Source organism: Pleurodeles waltl, chromosome 10 (genome assembly GCF_031143425.1).
Source record: "Pleurodeles waltl isolate 20211129_DDA chromosome 10, aPleWal1.hap1.20221129, whole genome shotgun sequence".
NCBI classification, from domain to species: Eukaryota; Metazoa; Chordata; class Amphibia; order Caudata; family Salamandridae; genus Pleurodeles; species Pleurodeles waltl.
In genome coordinates this window covers 617,352,958-617,376,801 of record NC_090449.1, presented here as the reverse complement: position 1 = coordinate 617,376,801, position 23,844 = coordinate 617,352,958, and positions in this window count along the sequence as shown.

The following is a 23,844-nucleotide window of genomic DNA, read 5'->3' as shown; positions in this document are numbered from 1 at the left end:
CGCAGAGGTCTCCATACCCCAGCATGATCACTGTGTGGATATGTGGATAATGTGCAAACCAATAGAAAAATATATATTTGAATAGGTTATAATAGATACTAGGCATTTTGTTTTAGGCCTTGCAGCCAGCGGGACCTGTTAGGCAATCATACACTCTCTTGTGTATGGCTTATGGTGTATAATTTTAGAGGTCATTGGGCAGCAGCTGTGAGTCTTCCTTACAAGGTCTATAAAATAAATGATTTTTCTTTGGATAACATGAGAATTAAGGCTCAACCTTAAAGTTACGAAACAATAAAGAATCAATAAAACAAGCATTAAGAAAAATAAATGCAGGTATTTCTCAAAAAGAGACACTGTCTGTTCTCTTTGAAAAACCACGACAAATTTTACTTCACACCTTGACAAAACCTACATTTCACAATTGTTGTTTACGGTATCTAAGATGCTTCGACACACATATAATTTTTATTTCAAATTTGTGCAACAAAATTTGACTTTTGTACCATGACACAATACTGTAATGTAATTTAATATAAATTAATTCCTGAAATGGAGTGTGATGGTGAAGTAGTGAGAGTTAAATAAACGTTGTGTCTGAAGCAATCTAAAAAATAAAAACGAGGAAAAATGCTGGCAGTATATTTTGCAAAGCAGATGTATTTTTGAGAATGAACCCTGATTCCAGTAACGTCTGGATACAAAGTGCGATTTATTACAGTTTTTTTCCCATCCGCGCCACTGCAAATCTCATTAAGAATTTGAATATAACTACTCATACTTTACATTTGGACGTCAAGAAACTGAAAGCGGGAATAAACAGAAGCACAACACTAGATAATACCTTGGTTACTTTCGATAGTAATGGAAAATAAGACATATGCGTCACCCACTGACATCAATGACTGCTGAATTAAGTACATATTATTAATGGATGTCACAATCCGCAGGCCATCGCCTGCAACAGAAACTATAACTCTTAGGCCTGCATTTTGCTGTGATTGGGAAGACAATTGCCTATTGGATAAGAGCTCCATAAAATAAAGCAAGGTCTTTGTAAATCGTTTGCCTGAAGTATGTAGCTTTTTTGATTCTAATCAATTATCGAGGAAGACACTGCTCCAGTCACATCTTTCCATAAAGGTTTAAGTTGTAGAATGATTTCATGCCATTATTGGGTGAACAAATGTTTTTTTGATGTTGCTATGCCATTTAGAGGGCCATCGAAGTGTTGTTGATGCAGCATCGCTTACTTTTGAAAGCAGGAACAAATCAAAGTACATCAGAACTGTAAGGCACACTAGGTCCAGTTACATAAATATTTGGGGGCATATTTATGAAAAGGGTTGCGTCGCTCTTGCACCACTCATAATAAAATGATGGTCGGAGTGGGGAAACTTTTCAAACACTCACCCCCAGTCACAGAGCTGAGTTTAATCCATCATTATTTTGCTTGCCACATCGCCCCAGTTTGGACCCAGCCAAATGCCAATCAGTCTTGACCCTGCTCCTCATGGAACAGTCCAGCCCGAACTGACAAGCCCGGTCCTCCCTGGACCAGAAACAACCATCCTGTGACTGGTTTCAAGATATCATCCCTCATCAGCCAGGCTAGCTTGAATCCAGTGGCGCAGTAAGCAAGGGACCCATGTCTGGGTATACCCTAGCCCAGTGGTTCCCAACCTTTTGACTTCTGTGGACCCCCACTTTATCAGTACTGGAATCTGGGGACCCCCACTAAATCATTATTCAAATCTGGGGACACCCAATGAGTCATTACTGAAGTCTGGGGACCTAATCTTCTAATATTATTACATTTTCTAAGTGGTCGCAGACCCCCTGAGGAGGATTCGCGGACCCCCAGGGGTCCCCGGACCACAGGCTGGGAATCATTGCCCTAGCCAGTTAAACCTTTACTTTAAGTATTCTGGCCCAGAATCATGCAAAGCTTAATAGCCAAACAGAGAGCCTTAAAAATTATGGCCCATATTTATACTTTTTGACGCACAACTGCGCCAACGCAGTTGTGCGTCCAAAAATTTTACCACCGGCTAACACCATTCCAACGCGCCATGCGGGCGCCTTATTAATGGAATGACGTTAGCCGGCGCTGCGGACTGGTGTGCATCAAAAAATGGTGCAAGTCAGGTCTGAGGCAAAATTCAGGCCTCAAACCGGATTTGCGCCATTTTTTTTGACGCCCAACCTCCATTGACATGACTCCTGTCTTAGCAAAGACAGGAGTCATGCCCCCTTGCCCAATGGCCATGCCCAGGGGACTTATGTCCCCTGGGCATGGTCATTGGGCATAGTGGCATGTAGGGGGGCCCAAATCAGGCCCCCCTATGCCACAAAAAAAATCGGAAAAAAATACTTACCCGAACTTACCTTTACTTCCCTGGGATGGGTCCCTCCATCCTTGGGTGTCCTCCTGGGGTGGGCAAGGGTGGCAGGGGGTGTCCCTGGGGGCAGGGGAGGGCACCTCTGGGCTCCTTCCGAGCCCACAGGTCCCTTAACGCCTGCCCTGACCCAGGCGTTAAAAAACGGCGCACATCAGGCTGTGCGCCGTTTTTTAAGGCCCACCCCCACCTGTGTGTCATAATGGCGCCAGAGTATAAATAAGGGGCACAGGCCTTAAAGTCATTTTTTGGAAGGGAACGCCTACCGTGCATATAATTAACACAAGGCTGGTTCCCCCTTCCAAAAAATTACGCACATAGGGGAATTTTGACGCCCGCGGGTTCGGGCGTCAAAGTATAAATATGGGGCAGGGTTTGCGCTGATTGTGCGTCAAAATTTTTGACGCACATTCGGCGCAAACAGAGTATAAATATGCCCCTATGTGTTTGTTGACTGGCAGCCAGTGAGGGTCAACAATTACCTGGGAGGCGAGCTGAAATTTAGGAGCCGGGCAGCTGCATTTTGTAAAATCTGAAGCTTGTTCAGGATTTGCTGTTGAAAGCTCATATATAAAGCATTACCCTAATCGATTCTAGATAATAAGAGGGCAACAATTTATTTTTGTCTGAGTTCAAAGGCAATGAAGGGGAAGATATTCGTCAGAGTGTTCACCAGATGGAAGCATGTCGAAGTGACATGGCTGATTTGGTCGTCACAGATAAGCTTGTCTTCGAAGTAGACTGCAACGGGGTCATTACGAGTTTGGCAGTCCCAGCACGGGACCACCAAACTCTGGGGAGGACGCCACCACCATGGCGATGTAGTCACCCCCTACCTCAATATGATGTCCCCTCCAGTTTGACCAGCGTGAACACTGTACTAGAGCATTTCCTCCAGTCAGTATGGCGGGAACAGTGCCACGAAATAGCACTTGGTTCCCTTAAAAGGAGTCAAATGGTATCTTATAGCACATAGGGGCCCGACCAGCACCCTCTGAATGTGCACTGTCTACATTGCAGACAGTGCGCATTATGATAGTGCGGAGCAGGGATCCCCCCTCTGGCCCCCTGCAGTACCTTTCCAGCAGCCTTTTCATGGCAAGTTCAGCGCTGCCATGGCTGATTACAAGCCTGACCGCTGTTATGCCATCGGTAACCATGTTCCCAGCAGGGATGGCAGTTCTTTGGTGGTCCGACCACCAAAGTCGTAATTTGGCAGTTGGACCATCAAAGCTGCAGCAGTACAACCACCACCGCAAGTCTGGTGGTCTGAAGACCTCAAGACTCCTAATGAGGCCCCAAGATTTTTAGCTTTCCTGACTGGACAGGGAAAGTTTCTTAGATCCTGCAGTTATCAAATGGGGGACCAGACAGAGATGTCACAGCCAAATAAAAGGCCCTCGGTCTTCCCTGAGTTGAGTTTAAGACAATTTTTGTTCATCCTTTTTCCCACCTCCTGCATACAGCTATAGAAATGAGTGGCCACCTCAAGCAAGTCAGTGAAAATGGAAACCACTATCTGGGTATCATCAGCATGACATTATAAAGAACTCAAAAGAGTGTATAAGCTTTTCCAGAGGGGGAACTTAGACATTGAACAACGTGGGACTTAATGCTGAGCCCTGTGGGACCCCACATGGAAGAGAAACTAGGCTGTTGGTATTTTGCCAGGGGTTCAGTGGGTTTTGTTTCTTTTGAATATTATGATTCCACATATGTCATGGGTCTTGCAGTGATGTTTGTGGTGTTTACCTTTAGCATTTTTCTCATTCCAATGCTGCCCATTTGTGTGTTTGAGTGGATTCAAGCTGGGAATGAGCTCCGAGGGCCTTAGGAAAAGAAAACATCAACCTGTGTATTCATCCAGTGGTGCCCATTAAAGAGAAAAAGACAAAGTAGGGTTGACAGGGAATTGAGCTGATGCTCCACTACTAATGATCTAGAAAAATGGGTTTTGATCTTCTGAAGCATCAGGTCTAGGGCCTCTGGTTGGACTTATTACGGAATAAGCTTTCTAAAGCAATCTAATATGTATACAGGTGGTCTGGAGCTGAAAGGAGGGAGAGAGAGAGGATGCAAAACAGGAAGGACAGTTACTGCACATAGATCCAAGTGTTTAAGTCTTTCCTAAAATGCAGAAGATCATGCGTTTTGCACAGTTGATGGGAGCATGTTACAACGTTGGGTTGCTGCAATCGAGAAGGCCCTACTACCGGAGCAAGCCGTACTGAATGTGGGTATTGTTAGTAGGAATGCATCCGTGGAGCAAAGCAAGCGACCGGGGACATAGATGATGAATTTTCTCCTCAAATGCATGACTTGATAACTACTTAATCTAGATTGTGCATGGGTGCAGTGCAAAAGAGAACTTGCAATACAAAATTAGTCATAGAATCAAACAAGGGCTTGAATACTCAACTGTTATCGATGCCCCACATAGCAAATAAATATCGAGCTGATCATGTGTGACCCTGGAGAGAGGAGAAGGATGAAAGAGGGTATCTGTTACTTAAATCAACCTCTACCCTCCAAGTAAAGTTGGCCATATCAAAGCGAAGCCAGTCATGCCAAGTATTAGGCACAAAGAAATCTGATATGCAGTCATGCCTGTTCCCAGTTAGGTAGTTGTAGGTAAGGTTGGAGGCTATGGCTAGTGAGAGAAGTTATTAAGTTGAAGCTGTCTTAAGCAACAGTAACAACTGATCAGCATAACTTGTGACATGTTTCCTTTGCAGATTCTGGCATGGTGGTTAATACTAAGAAGTGCACAAACGTGCTTGTAGCTCTGTGGAAAAAGTGATGCCACTAAAATGCTCAGGAAATAATGTTCTCCACATGCTCTTCGGCAAGCATTAGCAAAGTGGACATGACCACAACACTGCAACGGTGTGCCCTTCATTCCTCGTTTTAAAATCCACACTTCTTGCCATGATGGGTTAAGTAACCGTTCATAGGTTGGGTAAGATGTCTGCTGACCCCAGGAAAGTCCATTTGTTTATATTTATAGCTTATTCAGTAATAGAGTAGACACAGATGCTGGTGTACTTCCAAGTCTATTGCTATAACAAGAGATGGCCTTGCTGTCTAATGTGCAGCAATCCTGATTTTAACATTGTGGTGCTTCCTGATCAAAGGTTAACTCGAAGAATGATGCGCCTTTAGATTGAGGAATAAATTAGAGAACGTCTTGACTTCTGGCAATCAGTTGACCAAATACTGAAATCCTCTTGTTAATTATATGAAACACTTTAGCCTCTATTCACTGCTTGCCATGAAGCTATGTCTTAGCCTCAATGGAGTTCTCTAATTTGTATTCCAAATCTAGTGTACATATTTTGTATGCTTTGCAATGTAGCTCATCATTTCTTTTTCACTTAATTCCTGACACATAACTGCCCCTCTTTGTTTGAGGCAGATTAGGTTGCACCCTGCACCAATGGGGATGGTTTAGTTAAATCGTCCTTACAGCTGCAATTCCAATGTAATCTTAGTAATTGTCCTAAAGGAAAGTTCTTCCTTGAAGTGCATGGATGGTAGCTGTTAAATCTTAAGAGGCTGTTTTTGTCAAAGAAGAAGACTTCACTAAACAAGCTGAAATGTTGGGTAAAGAACTTAAACAACGGGGTAACCCTGAAACGATTGTGTAAAAATCTCTAAAAAGAGCGACATTCAAAAACAGGGAAGCCCTCATTGAAAACACGCCCACAAATAAATGGATCGCCAATTGGTTTGTGTCACAAACTATGCAGCCCTTTCTAACCAAATAAAGAAAATCATTAAATAAGACTGGCACATCCTAGAAAATGGGAAACTACAGTTTGAAAGACTATTGTTTACATACAAGAGAGCAAGTAACTCTAAGAACATCTTGGTACACAACAAGACTTATCAACCTGTAAAGAAACACAGAATAACCACCCTTTGGGGGATGCTGACAGTTACGGGACACCATGTGTGTAAAAACTGTGATATCTGCCACTTGACAAAACCATTTAAAACTTTTGATTTGGGATTAAGAAAAGATTGTGTCCAAAGAAAACACACATTGCAATTGCACACGCCATATACATCATAATTATAGAGCATAACTTGGCTGCGCTATTATGCTTTGTCGAAAGAAGAGTAATTAAGCATAAACATAAACTATATCCAGGTCAATGTGGCACATTAACCCCTTCGCTGCCAGGCCTTTTCCCCCTCCTGTGCCGAGCCTTTTTTTTGCTATTTGGGGCAGTTCGCGCTTAGGCCCTCATACCTTTTTGTTCACATAAGCTACCCACGCCAAATTTGCGTCCTTTTTTTCCAACATCCTAGGGATTGTAGAGGTACCCAGACTTTGTGGGTTCCCCTGAAGGAGACCAACAAATTAGCCAAAATACAGTGAAAGTTTAGTTTTTTTCAAAACAATGAGAAAAATGGGCTGCAGAAGGCAGCTCGTGGTTTTTCCCCTGAAAATGGCATCAACAAAGGGTTTGCGGTGGCAAGATCACCATCTTCCCAGCTTTCAGGAACAGGCAGACTTGAAAAGTGCCTACCTGTGGATTTTGGCGTCTAGCTCAGTCGACACCTGGGGAAACCTAGCAAACCAGCGCATTTTTGAAAACTAGACACGTAGGGGAATCCAAGATGGGGTGACTTGTGGGGCTTTGACCAGGTCTGTTACCCAGAATCCTTTGCAAACCTCAAAATGTGACCAAAAAAACACTTTTTCCTCTCATTTCGGTGACAGAAAGTTCTGGAATCTGAGAGGAGCCACATATTTCCTTCCACCCAGCATTCCCCCAAGTCTCGCGATAAAAATGGTACCTGACTTGTGTGGGTAGGCCTAGCGCCCACGAAAGGAAATGGCCTAAAACACAACATGGACACATCAAATTTTTTCACAGAAAACAGAGGTGTTTTTTACAAAGTGCCTACCTGTGGATTTTGGCCTTTAGCTCAGCCGGCACCTGGGGAAACCTAGCAAACCAGCACATTGTTGAAAACTAGACACCTAGGGGAATCCAAGATGGGGTGACTTGTGGGGCTCTGACCAGGTTCTGTTACCCAGAATCCTTTGCAAACCTCAAAAGTTGGCCAAAAAAACACTTTTTCCTCTCATTTCGGTGACAGAAAGTTCTGGAATCTGAGAGGAGCCACAAATTTCCTTCCACCCAGCATTCCTCCAAGTCTCCTGATAAAAATGGTACCTGACTTGTGTGGGTAGGCCTAGCGCCCACGAAAGGAAATGGACCAAAACACAACGTGGACACATCAAATTTTTTCACAGAAAACAGAGGTGTTTTTTACAAAGTGCCTACCTGTGGATTTTGGCCTCTAGCTCAGCCAGCCCCAGGGGGGGGCAGAAATGGCCTAAAATAAATTTGCCTCCCAACCCCCCCGGGGAGCGACCCTTGCCTACAGGGTCGCTCCCCCTGCGTGACATTGGCACAAAAAAAAAGATCCCCGGTGCCTAGTTGTTTCTGCCCCCCTTGGGAGCAGATTGACCTAAAATCGGCCGATCTGCCCCCAAGGGGGGCAGAAATGGTCTAAATACAATTTGCCCCCCAGGGGAGCGACCCTTGCCTAATGGGTCAGTCCCCATCTCTAAAAAACAAACAAACACAATTTTTTTTTTAGCCCTGGTGCCTAGAGGTTTCTGCCCACCATGGGGGCAGATCGGCCTAATAACAATAGGCCAATCTGCCCCCGGGGGGCAGAAATGGTCTAAAATAAATTTGCCACCCCCCCAAAACCGCCCCGGGGAGCGACCCTTGCCTACTGGGTCGCTCCCCTTGCGTGACATTGGCGGAAAAAAAAAATCCCCGGTGCCTAGTTGTTTTGACCTAAAATCTGCCTATCTGCCAAACGGTCTAAATACAATTTGCCCCCCAGGTGAGCGAGTCTTGCCTAATGGGTCGCTCCCCAGCTCTAAAAAAAAAAAAAAAAAAAAAAAAAAAAAAAATATTGCCCTGGCGCCTAGAGGTTTCTGTCCCCCCCGGGGCAGATCGGCCTAATTAACATAGGCTGATCTGCCCCCCAGGGGGCAGAAATGGCCTAAAATAAATTTTCCCCCCAGGGGAACGACCCTTACCTAAGGGGTCGCTCCCCTTGCGTGAAATTCACGAGAAAAAAGAACTCCCCGGTGTCTAATGGTTTCTGCCCCCCTTGGGGACAGATTGGCCTCATAAAAATAGGCCAATCTGCCATCAAGGGGGACAGAAATGGCCTAAATATAATTTGCCCCCTAGGGGAACGACCCTTGCCTAAGGGGTCGCTCCCCACCTCTAAAAAAACAAAAACAAAACAACAACAAACAAATGATCCCTGGTGCCTAGAGGTTTCTGCCCCCATTTCCTTTTTAATAGAAATCCCTGATGTCTAGTGGGCATTTCAAAAGCTGGATTGTTTTACAATCCGGCTTTTGAAATGCTCAGAGAGACTTCAAAGGGAAGGAAATTCCTTTCCTTCGCTTTGAAGCCTCTCCGGCCTCCTCCACGTGATCGGAAGAGAAATGCTTTGCATTTCTCTTCCGATCGCGCTGGTGGGAGGAGGCCTCTGTGATTTTCAGCGCACGATCACGCGCTGACATCACGGGGGGGTCAGGGGTTGAAGGGGAAGGGCTTCCCCTTCCATCCCTGCCTTGGGGGGGTCAGGGGGAACCCCACAGAGGGAGCGCTAGCACTCCATCTGGGCTCTGTGCCCAGAACGTGATGGTTACGTCCTGGGCGAACGAGCACTGTGCCTCAGGACGTAACCATTACGTCCTGGGCACAGAAGGGGTTATAAGACTACAACATCAAAGTGTCTTTATGAGTAAAGACATAAGACGTTATAGGTAAACTGCCTTTATGATAAGTTAACCAAATACACTTATACCTTAGTATTTTAACAAATGATATATTTTACAATCACTCTTCATTTATTGTGTTTAAGAGAACTGCATTTGTTCGTGCACAACTAAATCGTGCTTTTCTTCTTCTTTGTTTAGGTTGGAGTTAAGGCCTATACAATTCCGGTGTTTAATTTCGCCATGAAGCTTTTTTCTTTGTGCATTGTTTTTCTTCCCTCTGCAGGTGATAGATAAGGAAGCATGAGCTGGGTTGCCAAGGGCCAGAATTGGTAGCAAGGACCTATAGAAACTCTCATTTCAAATTCATGAGCCTGGATTTAATCTGAGGTCAAGTTGATGTGTTCAGAAGAGGATAAAAGGCAATTGGATATAATTCACAAAGATGCCTTGTTAGTGGAATTTTTTTTTCAGTGTGATATCAGCTACTGGAAGGTTCTGAGGTTGACTGAAGTGTTGTTTAGTTAGTCAATGCTTCAGATTCCCTTTTCCCCTTGACTAGAACTGAACCTTAAGAGAGAGAGACTGATCTCCTTTCTTTTGCTAGACTAAGTGGCTTCATGCTACTTACATCTCTCAATAGGATTTCTACTGAAGTTTTCAGTGTTGCTGACGCTTTCCTCTACATTCATCTTTAGTTTATCAGAATAGTTAGGAACTTAGATTCAGTGGTTAGGCAGGAAACTCTGAGTCTCAATTCAAAGCACCATATGCTTTTCATTGTTTTCTGCAATATCACTATTGAATTATGTATATATTTATATATTCCATATACCATGTTTTTAAAGGCTCATTTATTTAAGTTTGGCTTTTAGTCTGTAATAAATCCCTTTCTAAACTTCAAGTGCGTCTCTGAGATTTAATGTGTGGGTTACACTGTCATTTAATACTGTGAGTGTAGGAGTTTCTCCTTGTTCCTCAGAACTCCTAAAAAGATTCATCGGACTTAGAAAAGAAGTAAGGAGAGCTAAAACTCTGTCTAGATTAGCTATTCCTTAGAGCCCAGTCCTTGGAGTCCATGTCCAAATAGTGAAAGATCACCAAAGTTGTGGAGGTGCGGAGGAGTGTTATACTGGAGAAGGAGGTATGAGTATTAATAGGATTCCAAATTGTAGTGGCTTGTACTGAGCTTGCTGTGTTTGTTAGTCTGGATGATGCCTTACAGAGATCTTTGCTTGTTGTGAGAGTGTTATTTGTAAAATAATTTGAAGAGGTTATTGGGTCTGAGGTTATTGGGACCTAAGATCCCAGGACAGTTTTAAAAGGTACAGAAGACACCACATTAGGTTGCCTGATAAGAGGTGTGTCAATTATGAGACGTCGGTAAGGACACCGTTAAGTTAGGGACTCCCTTTGTGTGAATATGCGGTGATATGTATAGTGATTCTTTATATGCAGAGTAAAGCTATACTGATCTGGATGATGCCCCGCAGGTCAAAATTTAATTCAAAGTGTTTGAAACTTTAGCTGTGTGTTTGAAAACTATTCATTCCTTAGCTGAGCAGACAAAAGTTATATGTATTTTACTTGCTGCATGTGTGTGATATTGCAGAGGGAGTGTGAGTGCAGATTGTAAAGGAGGGGAACCACTGTGAGAAGCGAGATCTACATCACAGTGCGCCACGTTAGGTCGGATGGTGTGGGTCCACGCTGTTATTGGTTGACAACGTCATAAGGGGTCGTGCTTTGATTGGTAGTTGTTATGGATCAAAGGATTGTGGATACAATGCTGTTTCTGAGTTGATTTTTAATTGTAATTATTGACATTTCATTGTGGATAATTAAATGGTTTAAAGGTATGCAAGATTTATTTAGAGGTGATGTTCATATCCCCAGTAGAGAGGGTGAAGAGGCGCCGCCAGAAGATACCCCAGGTCACTATATGGCAATTAATGTAGGGCTTCATACATGTGTGTGGCTTGATCAGTGGCACAAGATCACATGAAATGAGGGCGCATTGAGGTTTCCGTGTTATGGCACATTCAATTTGAGTATTATTGAAAATTTGAGGAGGGTATTGCATGAGGATAGAAATCAGGGCACTGGTGGGAATGCTCAGATCATTTTTGCCACTGCCCCGTCTAAGATAACTCCTAATCCCGTGGGAGCCATTCCAGCTAACATGCTCTGTGAACCAAGAAGTGAAGGTTTGAGAGAGTGTTTCCCAGTTGATCCTACCGTGAGTACTGTTGATGCTCTTACAGTCACAGTTACTATTGGCCCGGTAGTTTCTATGTATAAAACAGAAGGCTCTGGGAAAAATATTTACAATCGGACTGTGGCTAATACTGTTGGAGGACAGAGTGAGTTCCAAATGGTCCAGGTTTTAGGGAATTTGTTCCTTTGGTTCCAATACCTGCTAGTACCCCATGTGGAGCAAGTGCAGACACAACTTCAAACCTGTCTGGATGCACATTGATAGGTACTTATCCGCATGGGAGCTGTCTTTAAATTTGGGAAATTGTGCGCAAGGAAATGATACTATACCTAAGATTCTTATGACCCGATCCATTAGTGTGAAAGAGGTAAATGATTGGGTGAATTTTTTTCCTGAAGCTACTGCATCTAGGGAGAGGGCAAGTACAGAGGTGAGTCAGGGAACAGTTCTATCAAAAAGTGAAAGAAAGGAATTTGTATGTAGCAAAGCTTACAATAGAATTAGATGCAATAATTGTTGGCAACCTTAGGTTGAAACAATTAGAGACCTATCATGAAGATGAGCTCACATTTATGTGTAGGGATATTACCAAGCGAGCGGGCCAAGATGACGATAAATTGGTAGAATTTGCTCAAAAATATGAAGTGTATTTTAAAAAAACGAACGCCCTACAGAGAAGCTATTGAGTGTGTTTCAATGAAAATGATATTCTGACATGAGAGCTCTGGGATTGAAAACAGAGATGAAGAAATTGATTTAAAATATTAGGAAATGGAATGAATTTGACAAGTGGGAGACCAAATGGGTGAAAAAGAAGAAGGTAAAGAAACATCCAGGTGAACTACCTCCTGGTGGAGCAGAGGGGGGTGTTACAACCTTTCCCTTGAAAGAAGTACCTGGTTGGAGTTATGTACATGTGCCATGGAGAGCAGTGTTCTTGCATAATTCACCAATGATTTCCGATAATTGCGGGAGAAGCCAGTGGAATGGTACAGGAAGACTGAAAGATTTATGAAAATATCACAGGTGTGTGGGTTGATTTAAATACATTGTTTGATATTGTTGTTCCAAGTGATTTGTGGACGCAGTCAAGGTAGCTGCCCAGTGGTCTATGAGGGAACTGAATAGAAATCAGATAACAATGGGTCCCTCACCTATTGTGATGAAAAAGGATCAACAGCTTATGACATTTTTGAAGGGGAAGGCGCCTCCCTAAGGTGTTAATTGGGTAAAATTGAAAGAATGATTCAAGAGTCAAAGAGTTCGAAGTAATCCTGCATCATTCACCAATGATTTCCCATAATTACAAGAGAAACCAGTGGAATGGTACAGACAGGTTGAAAGATTTGTGAAAATATCACAGGTGTTGTTGGTTGATTTAAATACTTTGTTTGACATCATTGTTTCAAGTGATTTGTGGACAGAGTCAATGTAGCTGCCCAGTGGCCTATGAGGGAACTGAATAGAAATCTCATAACAAAGTGTCCTTCACCTATAGTGATGAAAAAATATCAACAGGTTATAATATTTTTGAAGGGGAAGATACCTCCCCAAGATGTTGGTTGTGTAAAATTGACAGAATGACTCAAGAGTCAAAGGAGTCGATCCATGCTTATTATGGAAGGTTGTTGCAGGCATTCAAACAGTACAGTGTTATGGAGATGATGGAAGCTAACAATATGGGGCATTTTGTGTCAAGGCTTGTGACTGGATTGAGGCCAGAAATCAGCCTGATGATCCAGCAACATCTGATTTGTTAGCAGAATAAGGAAACTGATGAAAGATTGAGGTATGCCAAGTACTACTATGATGAGATTGAGATGAAGCAGAAGAATTAGAAAGAAAAACTCATGGTTGCACAGATGACAGCAGCTCAGGGGACCAGTCAGATTCATCCAACAGTGTGGAATGTGGTTGCCATGCTAGGTGTATACCAGCGAGGACCAAGTCCCATCCAGGGTAGGGGTCGGGAAACGTATATTGACCCTAATACTGGACTGGATGTTAGTAGTGTGAAAATGATGACCCTTTGTCACATCAGTTACCGATTGGGGCATTGGAAGCTGGAACGTTGTTTTAATCTGGCTAACTAACTTCAAAATTCAGGATTTGTAGCATCACAGAATGCTAACACAGCACAGACGTAAAATGCATTGCGATAAGGAAATCAAAATTTGAACATGCTCTAAGCTTTGCTAAAGCAGGTTCCCCAGCCTCCAATGCCACAATAAAATGGGATGATTCCTAGACCCAATGCTAATCAGATTCTGAATGTGAATATGAATGTGATTCAGGGAGAGAATTCTTTCCAACAATTACCTTTATTTAAACTGAATGAGAACTCTGGCTCTGCTCAGTTGGTGGCAGAGCCTGAGAGGGGAGGAAGACTGTGTGCTTGGCGCAGCCTCACAGATGGACCAGACTGTACCATTTATAAACAGCAAGGTGGACAGTCACCCTGTGTAATTTCTGGTTGATACTGGTGCCACCTGCTCTACTTTGAAATCAGTAGAGGTTCCAAACCTACCCCTTTCAGAAAAAGTAGTTCAAGTTGTAGGAGTAGCAAACAAACAGATGACAACCCAGGAAACTGAACTAGTTTTGGTTAGAACAGGATCACTTGAAGACAGACACAGATTTGTGGTGTTCGAATCCAGACCAGTGAATCTCTTGGAAAGGGATTTACCATGCAAAATCAATTGTAGCATCCATTGTACCCCAGTGGGTATACATATTCAAACTCATGATGAAGATGCTGCCTTCTAATTGGCAAATGACTGGCCCTATTGTACTATATTCACCTTGTTGATGATTTACCCACAGATTAGAGAGACACAGTCAGGATCAAAGTGTGGGAGTTTTCAAAGAAAGACATCGTACTGATTGAAGGAGTTGAGCCTGTTTGAATAACAGTCAACCCCAGCATTGAATTTTCAAGAACACCACAATACAATCTGACATCTGAGATGATTGCAGGGATTCATTACGTAACTGAGTTTATTATTCAGCAGGGAACCCTGAAGGAGATTATGGGCAGTCCTTGTAATTCCCCTATCATTGGCTTACAGAAGCCGAATGGGAAGTACAGGATTGTACAGGATTTGCGTAAGGTGAACAATATAGTCATCCCTTGTTGTACCATGGTACAGAATCACGATGTGATATTGTTTCAGATTTCATGTGAAACTGAGTGGTTCCCCAACATCGATTTGTGTCAAGCCTTCTTTTCGATACAGTTGAATGAGGTTCGAGGATAGGGTTTTAGCATGGTGCCGAGTCCCACAGGGGTATTCCGAGAGTCCATCAATTTTTACCCAGATTCTTAAAGCAAATCTAGAATCTTGTAATTCGGTCTTGATACAGTATATCAACAACCTATTGTATTGAATACCGAGGAAGCGTGTAAAGGATACCATTGCTTTGTTGAACCACCTAGCTGAGAATGGACATAAGGTGTCCCCAGGGAAGTTACAATACTGCCAGAAAGAAGTACAATATCTTGGCCATCTCATTGAGAACGGAGCAAGGAAAGTGTCACAACGAGAATTTTCACAATATTGGAAATTAGTCTGCTGACAACACAGAAGGAAGTGTGGATGCTTTTGGGAATAGTGGGCTACTGTGATCAATGAACTCCGAACTTTTCCCTAGCGGCCGAGCCTTTACAGACGGTAACACAAAAGGATGTGTCTGATCCGGTACCTTGGGTTAACGATTGCTTGATTTCCTTTCTAGAGCTGAGAGAAAGTCTCTGCTGTTCCTCAGCTCTAGGGATGTCTGATTACAACAAAGCTTTTCAACTCTTCTGCAGTGAGAGGGAGGGCTGCACTCTATCAGTGCTTACACAAAGTAACGGAAATGCAAGAAGGCCTGTGGCATATTTTTCAGCCATGTTAGATCCAGTTGCCTCTGCATTGCCCAGCTGTCTTAAGAGCGTGGCCTCCATCAGCACGAGTATTGAGGGATGTGAGAATATTTCAATTTGCACCCTTTAACAGTGTATGTGCCTCACTTGGCTGCATTGTCATTGACCAAAACAAAAACTCAACATATGACTAGCAGACATCAGACCAAATGTGAACAAGTCATATTGGCAGCAGAGAACGTAACTGTAAAACATTGTGGTGTCCTGACCCCTTCCACTTTGTTGTCTGTACCAGATGTTGAAAGTTGATGTAGAATGTGAAGTGGACCATGATTGTCTCATTGTCACTGAACAGTGCACCAAACCAAGACCAGATATATGAGAGGAACCATTGCCTGAATCTGAGTTTTTGCTTCATGTTTATGAGATGATGGAGGAAGTATGAGAGCAGTTTATGCTGTTTGAACTCTTTCTATTTCATTGGGTTGTTAAAGCTTCTAGGCTTCAAGGAGTATTCTCCGTCCAAGTGGCTGAATTGATTGATCTTACTAGGGCATACTGTGTTTTAGACCAGTTGAAAGTGACAATCTTTACAGACAGTCTGTATGGCTTTAGTGTTCATGACCTCAGACAACTATGCTCCCAGAGGGGATTTATGATGTCTGCTGGATCCCGATCCAGAATGGCCAACATGTGAAGAACCTGCTTAAAGAATTACATTTGCCTGAGCAAGTCGCACATCACGCTGGCGCTGAAAATGTAACTTTGGGCAATACTCACGCTAATGAGGTTGTGAGATATTGTGCACATGTTTGTACCTTCAATGGCGAATATACCAATGAGGGATTAGATGAGACGAACTACAACCTTTTGATTTCTACAGCTAATACCTGGGAGGAAGTCTAGAGGCTGCAAAAGGAAGTGTGAGAGGTGGAACAGAAAGGGTGGGACAGAGCAGGTTATATCAAAAGAGATGATGATATTTGGGTTTCGATGGATAGAAGACCAGTGTTGCCAAATTGTTTGTTGCTACCAATGGCTACACATTTCCATGGCCCTCTTCATGTTAGTAGGGATGTCATGGTGAGGTAATTCAGACAGACTTGGTTTAATCTGAAATTCAGATTGATGGTGTAGCTTTGTGTCACAGGTGTGTTGTGTGTCAACAGAACAATGCTGGAAATAGAATTGCAGCTACACTGAGTCAGATAGGGAGGCCAGGAGAATCTTTCAATAGGATGAGTTAGACTTTATCAAGATGCCTGTGTGTAACTGGCTGAAGTTCTTTTGTCGAGAACGAAAGTGCCGAGTCGGAGGTACTCCTCACTTGAGTGGACTTATTTTGAAACTGACACAGACAAAGAGTTCTGGAGTTATTGGGGTCACAGTTCAAGTTCAACTGAACCTCCATGATCTGAACATTTTGCGTGAACTGTACCTTGAATTTTCATTTCCAACGATGAGTTTGAACTGTGTAATCATTAGAAACATTGATATTGACTGGGATAGGACAATCAGAATAATACCAAGGCTTCAGTAGAAAAAGAAAAAAGGTTGCCTCCTTAGAAGAACAAGGAGTAGGGTTAAGGAAGTATCATGAAGAACTGTGTATAGTTAAAAAAAATGGTTAACGTTGCTTGCTATTTGCACAGATGGAATTGATGAAGAGATATTCTGTTGCTGCTGCATTCCACCCAATTTTAGATGTGAATTTAGAGAAGTGATAGAACCAAATCAGAGAAATAGATATGGGTACATAGTAGGTATATACTGTTTATTCTCCTCACTGTGTTAGTAGTGCTATTAATAAGAGTATTTTCCCTAATAGCATCTGTAAATTATCCATCTATCCCTAGTGCTCCCCAGACCACGCCAACTCCTAAGACTGGCAAATGTAATAATTTAGATGACAAGGTTTTACAATTAGATGCATATAGAGGAGATTATTCTGCAAATGTATATTTTCGCTTATTATGTGAATATGTTGACACAATGAACGCAAGGAACTGCTATGCATGCACATAACTGCTGCTATGTCAGAAGGTATCACCCATTCTCACATTTCTGTGATGTATGGGATTTTATGTCGTTTTTTTGTTGAGCCTATTTTATGGGACAGGACATTTGTAAATATTTTTTTTCAAATTATGAATTTATTTTCACAGAGATCCTTATAATTGATCATTTAACCGACATCCAGCTCCCTCAGAGTTGAAAATAATTGCAAGGTTCTTGAAACCTGTTACAAACCTAGACACAGTATATTCACACAGAAACAATTTAACATGTATGTTATCAGAAGTTGAGAAGAAGTTTCTAAATTTGGTTGAAGATTGGAGAAGGGGATTAGAAGTTACCTCACAATTGGATGAGAGCTTTCAAAGTCAGAATAAATGGATTAAGGAAGAGATTTGACATCAGCTAGCTGGAAATGTAGCTGCATTAGCCTTAGTTTGGAAACATAAGGGTAGATTATGTATTTGGATGGAACAATCTGATACTGACAATGTATTTGTGGGAAAAAGCGAATGTGAACATACTTTCAAAGGTCGAGGTAATTATAAGTTGTAACTGAATGGAGAAGACACTGTTTGTAAGAGCTGCCAGCTTTAGGGTGGTCTTCCCCCAACTTTTTGCCTGCCTCACTCCATTTTTCTGATGTCATTTTTGCTGGTTTTAAGATGCTGATCACTTTATCACTTTATCACTACTGACCAGTTCTGAACTGCTTGTGCTCTCTCCCATAAACATGATAGCATTGGATATACGTACTTAGTAAAGTGCACTAGATCTGCACAGGGCCTGTAAATTAAGTGCGACTAGTGGGTCTGTAGCTCTGATTGTGCCACCCACATAAGTAGCCTCTTACCCATGTATCAGGTCTGCCATTGCCAGGCATGTGTGTGTAGTTTTGCTGCCACTTCGACTTGGCATGTAAAACTACTTGACAAGCCTTCAATTCCCCTTTCTTATATCTGAGTCACCCCTAAGGTAGGCCCTAGGTAAACCAAAGGGCAGGGTGCTATGTAAATAAAAGGCAGGACAAATATTTTTAAGTTTTACATGTCCTGGTAGTAAAAAACTCCCAAAGTCATTTTTCACTACTGTGAAGCCTGCTTCTCCCATAGGGCAGCATCAGGAATTGCCTTATATGCTTTTAAGTTGTAATTTCTGATCTGAGAGGAATATATTTGCCATGTTTGGTATGGTTGGAATGATAGTGGTAAATCCTACTTACTTGTGAAGTTGTATTCAACATTACTATTTCAGAATTGCAACTTTTAGAAAGTAGGCATTTATCTCCACTTACCGCTGTCTGTGCCTTACAGCCTGTCTCCAATCCACATCTGGTTTGTGCTGCTTGACATCACCCCTTGTGCATTCCACCCAGACAGCCATAGACACAGGACACTCAGCTGCATCTGCATTCATCTGCATACCGATGGGTCTTGCTGGGCAGGCAGGGTGGTGGGGCTCTCACTTACACTTCCAAGGTTAGTGACCTGCCCTCACACAAAGGACTGATAACCCCCACAAGGCCCCTGGAAGACAGGGCTGGGTTGAAAGAGGAACTTGTGCACTTCAAAATCACTTTTGAAGTTTCCTCCACTTCAAAGGCACTTTTTGGGTATATATACTGGGCCTGTGACTCCACCAATTCAGACAATTATGGACCTACTGCTGGATTCTGTCAGAGGGACTGCCTGGCTGCCCAAAGGACTCATCTGGACTGCTTTACTGGAAGGACTGCTGCCCTGTTTGTTGCCCTGCTGCCTGCTGACCCCTGACTCTGCTGGAAGGACTCTGCCTTCCTCCTCAAGTACTCTCCAAGGGAATGGATTGAACTTGCCTCCTGTTCTGAGGTCTCAGCACTATCAAAGACTTCACCAAAGAGAAGAAAAATCAGCATGTCTGAAATTCGACGCAATGTCTGCAAAATTCAACGCAATTCAATGCAGCACCTGCCTAGTGGCTAAAAATCCCTGCATTGCCTGCTGGATCAATGCAGCGCCTGTTGCCTCTTCTCAACATGTTCTGAATTTTCCACGCATCATCCCTGGGTGTCAAAATATCCCGCATTGCAGTGAGGTACCAAGGTTGTGGTCCCGGAACCTGATGCATCGTCTTGCAGTATGGAAAGAAATTATGCATTGCCTTTGCCACACTGAAAAAATTGACGCATCACTTTACTTTCCAATGCATCTCCTCCTCTGCGGCTGTTTGCGTCAGTATCTGTGATGCATCCCAGGTACTATTTGTTGAAAGGAGTCCTTAGGATTGAGACTCATTTAAACCTTTAAAAAGTGATAGCTTGACTTGTGCATCTTGATTTTTATTCAGATAAATATTACCGATTTTCCTAAACTGGTGTGGAGTACTTTTCGTGTTTTTTTCAATCGGTTACTGTATGAATTATCGCACAAATACTTTACACATTGCCTTCTAAGTTAAGCCTGCCTGCTCTGTGCCAAGCTACCAGAGGGTGAGCACAGGATAATGTAGGTTGTGTTGGGGCCTACTTTGACTAGGATTGGGGTCCCTACTTGGACAGTGTGCATAACTCAGCCAAATAGAGACCCAATATCTAACACTGTTATACCTGGATTTTATTTTATTTGTGGAAAGCATGCTATTTTAAACTTCCCAAGGGATTGTATGGTCTTTGTTATTTGGGGGTAGATTTTTCCCAATATTTATCATGTAGAGCATCTTAATGATCCTGTCTGGACTAAAGGATCTAGACCCAAAAAAGGTGTTAGTGCCAGAGAAGGGGTTAGTGACATATTTGATGTTTTGACTCCATCTGTGGGAGTAAGCTTGAATGACTTAAATATTAGACGTATGTCTACCATTGTGGATAAATTAGCTGCCAGCACAGCAGGGGCTTTATTGGTTGTAAACTCTGGAATGATAGCGATCAGATCTATGGTTTTGCATTATAGACTTGCACTGGACACTTTACTTGCAAAAGAAGATGGAGTCTATCAGATGCTAAAGGTCAAGCTGGGCTACACTTACATCCTGGACAATTGTAAAGATATGGAGAAGTACATACAGAATATTTCAGGCTTGACCAAAGGCTTGAAGGGACTGTAAGCGACAGGTGCATACAAAGCAATTAGAAATTGACTTTTTGCTATATGTAGGTGGTTTGGGAAACTAGCAAGTAGAGTTGTGAGTTTAGTCTTGAAGCCCTGGTTGGTTATTGCCACCTGTGTGGTAATTTTGGCGGGGGATATACATTTTTCCAGAGAATGAAGGTTCAGAAGGGAAAGAAGAGGAAGAGGGCTGATGTTGAGTTAGAATGTGAAACGTTTGGAAGCATGTAGGCAACAAATGGTAAAAAACACTAGGTTCTAGAGAGTCTCATTCTACAAAGAAAGTAGTTTGTGATGAGTAGGGACATCATCAGAGGGGGGCTGATAGAGCATAACTTTATAGAAAGATGAAGCATTTAATCTCATATATCACGTAAACTTTATCCATGTAACTGTGGCACATTAAAAGACCTCAGCATTATAGTGCCCTTAAGAGTAAAGATGCAAGAGGTTATATGTAAACTGCCTTCATGTAATGATATCAAATGCATTTATACCATACTATTTTATCAAATGATATATTTTACAATCAGTCTTCATTTATTGTAAAAAGAGAACTGTATTTGTACATTGTTGGAAATGGCCTCTGCAGGGTCACCCCCAAACTTTTTGCCTTCCTCCTCTGCTTTTTCTGACCTATTTATTTGCTGGCTTTAGGACTCAGGACATTTTACCACTTCTAATCAGTGCTAAAGTGCATGTGCTTTCTCCCTAAAAACATGGTAACATTGGCTCATACCCAATTGGCATGCTTAATTTACTTGTAAGTCCCTAGTAAAGTGCACTACATGTGCCCAGGGCCTGTATATCGAATGCTACTAGTGGGCCTGCAGCACTGGTTGTGCCACCCACATTAAAAAAAACTTAACCTTGTCTCAGGTCTGCCACTGCAAGGGCTGTGTGTGCAGTTTCACTTCCACTTCGACTTGGAATTTAAGAGTGTTTGCCAAGCCTTAAACTCCCCTTTTTCTACATATACGTCACCCCTAAGGTAGGCCCTAAGTAACCCATAGGGCAGGGTGCTATGTAGGTAAAAGACTGGACATGTACATATGTTGTTTATATGTCCTGGTAGTGAAAAACTCCCAAATTTGTTTTCCACTAATGTGAGGCTTGCTCCTTTCATAGGTTAGCATTAGGGCTATCCTCATATACTGTTTGAATGGTAGATTCCGAACAGAAAGGGGTAATCAGGTCAAATTTAGTATGGTAACAGACAATCCTGCTTATTGGTTAGGTTGGATTTTATATTACTATTTTAGAAATGACACTTTTAGAAAGTGAGCATTTCTCTGCACTTAAAATCCATCTGTGCCTTACAGCCTGTCCCCAATCTATTTCTGGGCTGGGCTGGGCTGGTTGACAGCTCCCTTGTGCATTTCACCCAGACAACCACAAACAAGGGATACTTAGTCACACCTGCACTCATCTGCATACTGAATGGGTCTTCCTGGGCTGGTAGGGTGGAGGGGCTGACACTTATATTTCAAAGACTAGTGGCCTACCCTCACACAATGGACTGCCTAACCCCCTACTGGGACCCTGGCAGACAGACCTGTACTGAAAGGGGACCTTGTGCATGTCAAAACCACTCTTTGAAGTCTTCCCCACTTCAAAGGCATTTTGGGGTATATAAACTGGGTCCCTGACCCCACCAAATTAGATCTGAATCTGCAACCTGTCAAGAGGAACTGCCTGGCTGCCCAAAGGACTCATCTGGACTGCTTTGCTGAGAAGGACTTTCCGACGCACACCCTATTTTTCCATGTATCTCCTCCTCTGTAGTCTCCGTGCGTGTTATTTTTTATGCAAACCAGGTACTTTGTGTGATCAAGAGACAATTGTTGATTTCTACGATTTAAGACTCTTTAATCTTGCAAAAGTGATATCTCAACTTGTGCTTATTGAATCTTTATAGTTTTGACCTTAATTTAACCAGATAAATAGCCTATATTTTTCTTAAAGTATGTGGTGTATTTTTGTGGTGTTTTCACTGTGTTACTGTATGATTTATTGCACAAATATGTTACACATTGCCTTCTAAGTTAAGCCTGACTGCTCAGTGCCAAGCTACCAAAGGGTGGGTACAGGATAATTTGGATTGTGCGTGATTTACCTGGACTAGGATTGTAGTCCCTATTTGGACAAAGGTAATTACCTCTGCCAACTAGAGACCCCATTTCTAACATACATGTATAACTAAATTGTGCATTTCTTCTTCGTTGTTCATTTTGGAGTTAAGGCCTTCAGGATTATTGTGTTTAATTTCGACTTAAAGCTTGTTATCTTTGTGCATTATCTTTCTTTCTTCTGCAGGTGATAGATAAGGAAGCGTAAGCTGGGTTGCCAAGGACGAGAATTGGTAGCACGGAGCTATAAGAAAAGACCCCCCTTTCAATCTCCTGAGCATGGATGTAATCCAGGGTTGCATAGATGTTTTCAGAAGAGGATAGAAGTCAAATGTATATAATTCAGAATGATGCCTTGTTAGTGGAAATTTTCTTCAGTTTGATGTCAGCTACTGGAAGGTTCTGAGGGTGATTAAAGAGTTCTTTAGTTAGTCAATGCTTCTGATTCCCTTTGCCCCTTGACTAGAGTAGGCCCTTAGAGGAGAGCCAGATCTCCTTTCTTTTGCTAGACTAAATGGCTTTATGCTACTCACATCTCTCAACATGACCTCTACCAAAGGGTTCTCTGATGCTGACTCTTTCCTCTGTATTCATCTTTAGTTTATTAGAATAGTTAGGAATGTAGATTCAATGGCTAGACAGGAAACTCTGAGTCCGAATTTGAAGCACGATATGCTTTTTCCTTGTTTCCTGTATTGTTGCTATGGAATTGTCTGTCTTTTATTTGTTAGTGAAATGTAACATTCTGTGACATTTTGGTTCTCCGTTGGTGATCATATACACATATACCATGTTTTGGAGACTCATTTATGCAAGTCTGTCTTTGAGTCTGTAATAAATCTCTTTCTAAACTTAAAGTTTTTCTCTGAGATTTAATTTGCAACCAAAAAGGTTACATTGTAATGTCAAACTGTGATTGAAGGTGTTTCTCCTTGCCCCTTGGGACTCCTGAAAAAAGATTCATCAGACTTGGGAAAAAAAGAAAGGGCACAGCTTGATCAATAACCTATCCCTGTCATTTCAATAAGTGACAACAACATGTAGGCAGATTAAATTATGCATTGGAGAACATAGGAACACAGTGCAAAAGAGCAACGGTTAAAATGGCCACTCATTATATGAACAATGAACACACAACAACTGACTTTAGCTTTACTGGGCTGGAATAAATAAAAAAAGCGATACAGCAACAGTGGAGAACAAAATTCTACTAGAAAAGGAGCAAAGGTGGATATATAAATTGTCAACAAACATCTGTGGATTAGGTGACAAGATGCCATGGTTGAGCCTACAATAAAACCAACACATTAGTCTGTGTGATCAAGTTCACCCATATAAATAAAAAGGAACCATGAGAACGTTTTC